Raw genomic sequence first — 8,277 nt, 5'->3', positions numbered from 1 at the left:
AGCATAACATATGCCATCTATGGATTTCTGACTCGCTTTTGGAGGTATGGCTTATAAGCAAAATCCTCTTAACACTGTATTAAACACAGCCATTAGCATTATCTTTGTAAAATCAAGCATTATTTAGACCATCAATCAAATTCATAGGAAAACTTCACTAGCATCATCCTTAGAATGAAAAACCATTTAAGCACCTAATCGTGCATGAAGCTCTCAGTGCTGAGAAAATTAATTGCATAGCTCTGGGCCCTTGACCTGTAGTCGTTTTACAACCTGAAACAGAAAATGGAATAAAGCCATGTCCATGTAGGTCACATGGTCAACAGAAAAGTAACACTAATCTTCAAAGACTTCAGACATTTACATGCAATGATTCCAGGAGACAAAAATTTAGGATAAGTATCTGAAAGTATAGGAGACATCCCATTGTTTTCTTCTTTTTCTTTCCTTTTTTTTTTTCTTTTCTTTTCTTTTTTTTTTTTTTTTTTTTTTTTTTTTTTTTTTTTTAATAAAAAAATTTTTATTTTTTTTAAGAAAGAAATTTGCTATATGGCGTGTGCACTCACCAGAGAGACAGAAAGTGAGAAATCACACATCACTTCCCTGCAGGGAGGATGGCCACACCACAATCCCTTCTCCTCCATTCTCCTTCTGGGATTTGGGCATGTACACACATGCACCCAGCATGAGTTTTAAGCCACCTGCTCTTGGGCTTGAACTGCGATCAACTATGTGGGAGTTCAGTGACATAACCATTACTCCATCTGCTGGTCCCATCCCCCTGTTTTCTTATTCAAGAATGAAACAACCTGAACCCAAGTCAAGAGAAATTTCTTTTATTCAATGTACTCATTTAACAGATACTACAGAGAAAAAGGCAACTGTACTTTCTCCAGTATGGAGATTTCACCACGGGAGGTGTATTAAGCAATGACATACAGTCTTTCACAGATTTACCATCACACAACTTACCCCTAGCCCCAGCACACACAATAAATATTACTGCTTCATGGAATTTACCCCTATTGCAATTAATTGATAAAGTACTTGCTTCATTGCATGTTTACTGCCTGGTTGCCCCATTAGATCACAAACTCAAAAATTCCCATTATCTACTTGCTAGTCTTGTATGTAGTATTTGATCTAACAATGTTTCTGGAACAAAAGAAGGAAGAATAGGCAGGAAAGAGGACCACTCTGGCCCTAACACATTAAATATAGGTAACAGAAAAGACTCTCTAACATTTCACAAATACTTACTTGCTAGACTAACACATAAGCATCTTGAAACCCTCAGTTGGAAAAAGGTATTCACTTTAAATCATAACTACTGACACTTTTCATTTCCTGAGAAAATGTAAAACTTAAGAATACTCAGCCTTCTTGAAACATTGAAAGGACCAGACCTTCCTTTGCAAATCCGCATAGTAAATCTGCATCCCTTCTTTGGGACTGACTCAACTGCTGGTTACTCGGCTGTGATCACTTACCTTCTTTTTCCTAGGAAGCCCCAGTTATAGTGATTGCCTCTGTGAATTAATCTCCACTGTGATAATAAATACCACAATGTCAGCAATTGTCATTCTGGCTTTTAATTATTCGAAATTAAAATAAAATAAAAATATTTTATTTCTTGGTCAAAGTTGCATCTCATCTCATTGGGGATGTGACTTCTCTGCTCCTTGGGGTTCTTGTGTTCCTTATGGCAGTCCTACTCAAAATGTGATGCCTGGCCAGCATCAGCACCATCTGGAAAATTACTGGAATATAGATGTTTGCATCTAATCTCTTGAAGCGGAACATCTGACAATGGAACCTGAGAATTGGTGTTTGAACAAGCTCTTCAAATGATTCTCCTATATTCTGAACTTTGGGAAGCACAGCCCATGCACCTTTGTAATTCTGGTCTATGGCACGGACATAGTTCTTCAAACTTTATTAGGCCCAATCTGTGTGAGGAAAATAGTCCAGGGCAATCTCTCCCTATACTGTCTCCTCACCAGCCTCTGCATGGGGTGTCGTGATAAAGAGCAGACATTCTGGACTTGGACCGACAGCTTTGATTCTCAGCTCAACCATTTGATAGCTGTGTGACTTCAGAGAACTTATTTAACCTCTTTGTGCCTCAGTTTCTTCATCCATGAAAGAACTATAATAAGAGTATCCATCTCATATGGTTATTGTAAGGATTGAATGAGTTAATGCAAATTCTAGAGTTTAGGAAAATATGTGTCATATACTAGAGGTTATATTTGTATATTTTTATTAAAGTCAGATTTATAAAGTCCTCTTTTTCCATCCATAGAGTGTGATTATTTCACTCATCATGCTTTCCCCAAAAATCCATGCTGAACATTTCATGCAAGCTAAATTCTGGTGTCCATGATGAAGACAGGGGTTAAACTCTTTGAAAGTATTTTCATAGTTTGAAGTGTGACACAGCATTATGATGGGAAAAAATTACACTCATATATCTCCTTTCATTTATGAACACCTTTCTGACAAAATGAGTCATAAACACTCCATATCTGTCATGAAATGCTGAAACACAGAGACATTACTGGATTTGCAAGGTATCCTCTTATGTGAGTTGAATACATAAATTAAATTGGCAGGTAGCTCCCAAAGAGGAAGAGCAAAGAAAACTTCTCCCAGATTAATTTATATTCTTGATAAAATACAAATATGGACCAAATACCACTATAATGAATTCCACTGGACCTGTAATTTGCTTTTGCTTTAATTAAATTTTGTAATTATGAATACACTGCTGGAAGTCCTATCCCTAGTCAACAGGTCTAGAGTTGAAATCTAGCTGATTGGTAGCCACTCCAGAAAGAAGGAATGTGTTGAACTTAATTGGGAAAGAGAAAAGTAAACTCACTACCTTCTACTCTTTTCTTTTCCAATACTGTTGGATTCTGGTTTATCCTCAGACGTGTGTGAACAGGTATGACATGCATGATTTGTTTTGGATTTTCTTTTTTGTTTTTCTTTTTTTTAGAATAATCAAGAAACCTATTGTTGGAAAGATGGGAGAAGAAAATTAAATACTGTTCGTTAATTCGGTCAATATGAAAATTATTAGATACCTTCTGACTTTATTTTCCCTCCCTTCCTTGAATGAAAGCAGCATATTGGGACATGGCTAGTGAATGTGAACAGGCAAAAAGTTACTGAACAAGATCACTAGTGTAGGAGTATTTGTTAACAAGACAAGGTACTGGTAATCTGGGCCACATCCACCACACAGAAATTCTTTATTCTTTTAGGATGCTTGTTTATGGTGAAATGTTCATGCATGAAAGACTGGCTGTTTCTGTAATAGCCAAGTCTCAAATTCTCTACTTAGGCTTTATTATTTCATGAATGCAAAAGTTCAGTATCAAGTTACATAGTCCATTTTGAGTATTTGTTTTTATTTATTTTTTTTTATATTTAGAGCCTTCAAATCAAATACCATTTGAGAAGATTAAATTAATATGGTTTTGGTTTAAATAATTTTTTTGAGACAGAGATTTTTGCTATACAGAGAGACAGAAAGGGAGAAATCATCTCCCTGGGGGATGGTGCAATCCATGCTGCAATCTCTTCTCCTCCATTATCCTCCTGGGACTTGGGCCTGCATGCACACGTAGCCAGCATGAGTTTTTAAGGCGCAGGGTCCAGGACTTGAACCATGGTCGACTATGTGGGAGTCCAGCAACACAAGACATTATGCCATCTGCTGGTCGCTGATTTAAATAATTTAATAGAACATTTCAGTTATATGTTTTGTTTATATATTTTCTCCTTTAATTCTCAACAGTGGAATTTTGGGGTTTTAAATTTCATTAGTATTATACTATTAAAATAAAATTGAAAAATACAATGCTCTATGTCTGTTCTATTTAATCTATGTCTATTCTATTTAATCCAGAATTTTAACTTTAAGCAATACATCATAAGGAAATCACTTACAATGGGTAAAACATTATATACAAGAGTATTCCCATTTTAACATTATTTATGAGGAAAAGAGAGTACAAAGTGAATGTTCAACAAAAAATGGTGTAGGTTAATGATGGACAAACATAATGGGGTATTTGCAATAATTAAAAACTATGTTTATGAGTACTATAAATCAGCATGAAAAGCAGTTTATACTATGAAAGTAAAAGAAAAACTAATATACAAAATTGTTTAGTTAGTTAGACAAAAATAAAAAGATGTATATGAAAATGATAATACATGGGCCAGTCTGTGGCATGGTGGTTAAGGTGGCTGGATCCCACATAGCCAACTTCACAGTCTGAGTCCTGGACATGGTAGCTTGAAAACTCATGCCAGAGGACATGTATGCATACCCAAAATTCCAAGAGGAGAATCAAGGAGACAGACTTGCAGCACATACATTGGCCCTGAGGGGTGATTTCTCATTTTCTTTCCCTCTCTGTCTCTCTCTAGCAAGTGCGCAGCCCTATAACCAAAAAGAAAAAAAATTCAGAAAAAAAAGATGAACAAAATTAATAATGGTAAAATGATATCTTTTCTTCATTTTTTTAAACCCCACCACCACCACAAATTATACAGCTGAGTTTCCCACATTTGGGGAAATCGAAGAGGTCAGCATACCCACAGAGCAATGGGTGAGCCTCGAACTGGGAAAACCACCTACATGATCATGGTGTTTCCCCTGCTAGGATAAGTATCTCTTTTCTTCATTTTTATATTTGTTTTTAGATTTGTAACCTGCTTAGCTTTTATGACAAAAAAAAATAGTTATTTTAGCATAACCCAAAGATAAAGGCATTTCTTGTTTATCCTAAAGACTAATGAACCTAAATACCATTTGAAGTTTTTAAATTAACATGACTTAAATGTTTTAATAGAGTTTTGGAGGGCCATACAATGGCATAGTGGCACAACAGCAAACTAGACCCACTTGGGAAGGTCCCAGGTTCACATCCGAAGATTTCCATATACATGCTGGGCATGCACACATGTATACCTGTGATCCTGGTTATCTGAGGCTCAGGTTAAACTATAGCATGATAACTCTGCTGGTATGCTCCTCTCTTTTTTTCTTTCAAAAGAAATAAAATTTTAAAATAAGTGCTTCATGCTAGGCATGTGTGCATGTGTGCCCATAATCGTGAGAGGAGAGTGGAGAAGAGACTGTGGTATGGACACCACTCTCTGGGTAATTCCTAACTTTTTATCTCTCTCTCTCTGTCTCCAGTAAGTGCATGTGCCCTATAGCAAAAAACAAAAAATTAAAAAGTGTTTCAAATATTTTAATAGGACTTTCAAAACTCTAAATAAAATTTGTTACATGAAATTATCTTCGCTAAAAGACTTAACTAATGATTGTATATTTGTACTGCATATTTTGCAGTGATAATATACTGTATGACTATGTGATGTCACATAGAATATAATATCCTATAAATTAAGAACTTTTATAAACTCTTTCAAGTACATTGTGTTGACTTTTAAGAAATATAAACTATTACCATTAATTGAATGTTATAGGGAAAAAAACAGTTGAGACAAGGTTACAAGGATGTAGTATGCTAGACATTTATGCATTTAAGTTTACAAGAATATTCTAACCTGAATAATATATATTTTGATTTTCCTAAAGAATCTTTTTCATTAAAATTACTGTATTTCTTAGGAAATAAATCACAGTGAAATTTTTTTCTTATAAAAAAATTGTTTAATGGGCCAGCATGTGGCATGGTCATTAAGGTGCTGGATTCCCACATGGCCAACTACAGTCCAAGTCCTGGACCCAGCTGCTTAAAAATCACACCTGGTACATGTTGATGAGTGCCCAAAATCCCAAGAGAAGAATGGAAAAGAAGGGATTACAGTGTGGCTATCCATCCTGGGGGCAATTTCTCACTCTCCTTCTCTCTGGAGAATGCACACACCCTATGGCAAAAACCTAAAGAACAAAAAATAAAAGAAGAAGAAGAAGAAAGAAACTGTTTAATGAGTTTAAATAAGAGGTATCCAACTAAGATTTAATTTTTCTGTATGATTGAACTCATAGGTCTTAATATTAACAAATATGAGAATGTTACTAGGACTGTATAGTCTATTTGTCCTTGCCATTATGACCGACTTTTATTTTAATATAAGTAAATGGAATTATTAAAACTGGACTACTTATTTTCACATAAATTATTCATTTTGTAAGCTTTTTTTATTTCACCATTGGGTGTGTATGCTCGATAGAGAGACAGACAGAGAGGGAAAGTAAGAACTTACCCCTCCATGGGGGATGGTCACACCACAATATCTCCTTCTCTACTTTTTTCTCAGGATTTCGGGCATGTACACACACATACTTGCCATGATTTTCAAGCCGCCAGGTCCAGGACTCAAACCGCAGTCAGCCATGTGGGAGTTCATTTCCTTAACCACCATGCCAAATGCTGGCCTCATGCATAAAATATTTCTTATAACGCAAGGCTCTTTCATATTACCATACACATGATTGAACAGAATCCTTTGTCAGTAGAGATTAACCCAATTTTTCTACATAAGACAATAGCAAATAATTAATTTCATGTATTTGAATATTTGCAATTTTTCACCAAAAAATATGTTTCAGTCCTTTACTATGAATATCATAAAGACATAGAAATGTCATTGTACTACTGTTTTAGGGAAACGGTAAATTGAAAATAGTTTAAATGGTCATCAAAATAAAATGGTAGTATAAATTAAGGTACATCCTTGTTAGGAATATTAAGCATATAGTGAAGAAGAATGTATTCCTGGAGAGATATCCATAATATATTATTTTTTAAAAAGCAACCTCCAGCTAACTATGTTTAGCAAGATTCCATTTTAACTAAAAAATTTGAATATAGGATATGTATTATTAATATTGGTTACTTCTAAATGGTTAAATTTGGGATATATATATATATATATTCTGCTTTAATTCTCAACAGTGGAATTTTGGGGTTTTAAATTTCATTAGTATTATACTATTAAAATAAAATTGAAAAATACAATGCTCTATGTCTGTTCTATTTAATCTATGTCTATTCTATTTAATCCAGAATTTTAACTTTAAGCAATACATCATAAGGAAATCACTTACAATGGGTAAAACATTATATACAAGAGTATTCCCATTTTAACATTATTTATGAGGAAAAGAGAGTACAAAGTGAATGTTCAACAAAAAATGGTGTAGGTTAATGATGGACAAACATAATGGGGTATTTGCAATAATTAAAAACTATGTTTATGAGTACTATAAATCAGCATGAAAAGCAGTTTATACTATGAAAGTAAAAGAAAAACTAATATACAAAATTGTTTAGTTAGTTAGACAAAAATAAAAAGATGTATATGAAAATGATAATACATGGGCCAGTCTGTGGCATGGTGGTTAAGGTGGCTGGATCCCACATAGCCAACTTCACAGTCTGAGTCCTGGACATGGTAGCTTGAAAACTCATGCCAGAGGACATGTATGCATACCCAAAATTCCAAGAGGAGAATCAAGGAGACAGACTTGCAGCACATACATTGGCCCTGAGGGGTGATTTCTCATTTTCTTTCCCTCTCTGTCTCTCTCTAGCAAGTGCGCAGCCCTATAACCAAAAAGAAAAAAAATTCAGAAAAAAAAGATGAACAAAATTAATAATGGTAAAATGATATCTTTTCTTCATTTTTTTAAACCCCACCACCACCACAAATTATACAGCTGAGTTTCCCACATTTGGGGAAATCGAAGAGGTCAGCATACCCACAGAGCAATGGGTGAGCCTCGAACTGGGAAAACCACCTACATGATCATGGTGTTTCCCCTGCTAGGATAAGTATCTCTTTTCTTCATTTTTATATTTGTTTTTAGATTTGTAACCTGCTTAGCTTTTATGACAAAAAAAAATAGTTATTTTAGCATAACCCAAAGATAAAGGCATTTCTTGTTTATCCTAAAGACTAATGAACCTAAATACCATTTGAAGTTTTTAAATTAACATGACTTAAATGTTTTAATAGAGTTTTGGAGGGCCATACAATGGCATAGTGGCACAACAGCAAACTAGACCCACTTGGGAAGGTCCCAGGTTCACATCCGAAGATTTCCATATACATGCTGGGCATGCACACATGTATACCTGTGATCCTGGTTATCTGAGGCTCAGGTTAAACTATAGCATGATAACTCTGCTGGTATGCTCCTCTCTTTTTTTCTTTCAAAAGAAATAAAATTTTAAAATAAGTGCTTCATGCTAGGCATGTGTGCATGTGTGCCCATAATCG

At 34.8% G+C, this 8,277-nt stretch overlaps 2 pseudogenes; both read right to left on the bottom strand.

Moving 5' to 3' along the window:
• Nucleotides 1–4,509: 4,509 nt before the first annotated feature.
• On the bottom strand, nucleotides 4,510–4,691 carry LOC114006512 (uncharacterized; annotated as a pseudogene).
• Nucleotides 4,692–7,651: 2,960 nt separating this feature from the next.
• Nucleotides 7,652–7,833, bottom strand: LOC114006511 (uncharacterized; annotated as a pseudogene).
• Between the last annotated feature and the right edge of the window lie 444 nt (nucleotides 7,834–8,277).

The sequence above is a fragment of the Tupaia chinensis genome, unplaced genomic scaffold (assembly GCF_000334495.1).
Source record: "Tupaia chinensis unplaced genomic scaffold, TupChi_1.0 Scaffold148587_1, whole genome shotgun sequence".
Classification (NCBI taxonomy): Eukaryota; Metazoa; Chordata; class Mammalia; order Scandentia; family Tupaiidae; genus Tupaia; species Tupaia belangeri.
Note: the sequence above shows the minus strand (reverse complement) of the source record. Positions and strands in the feature narration are given on the sequence as shown.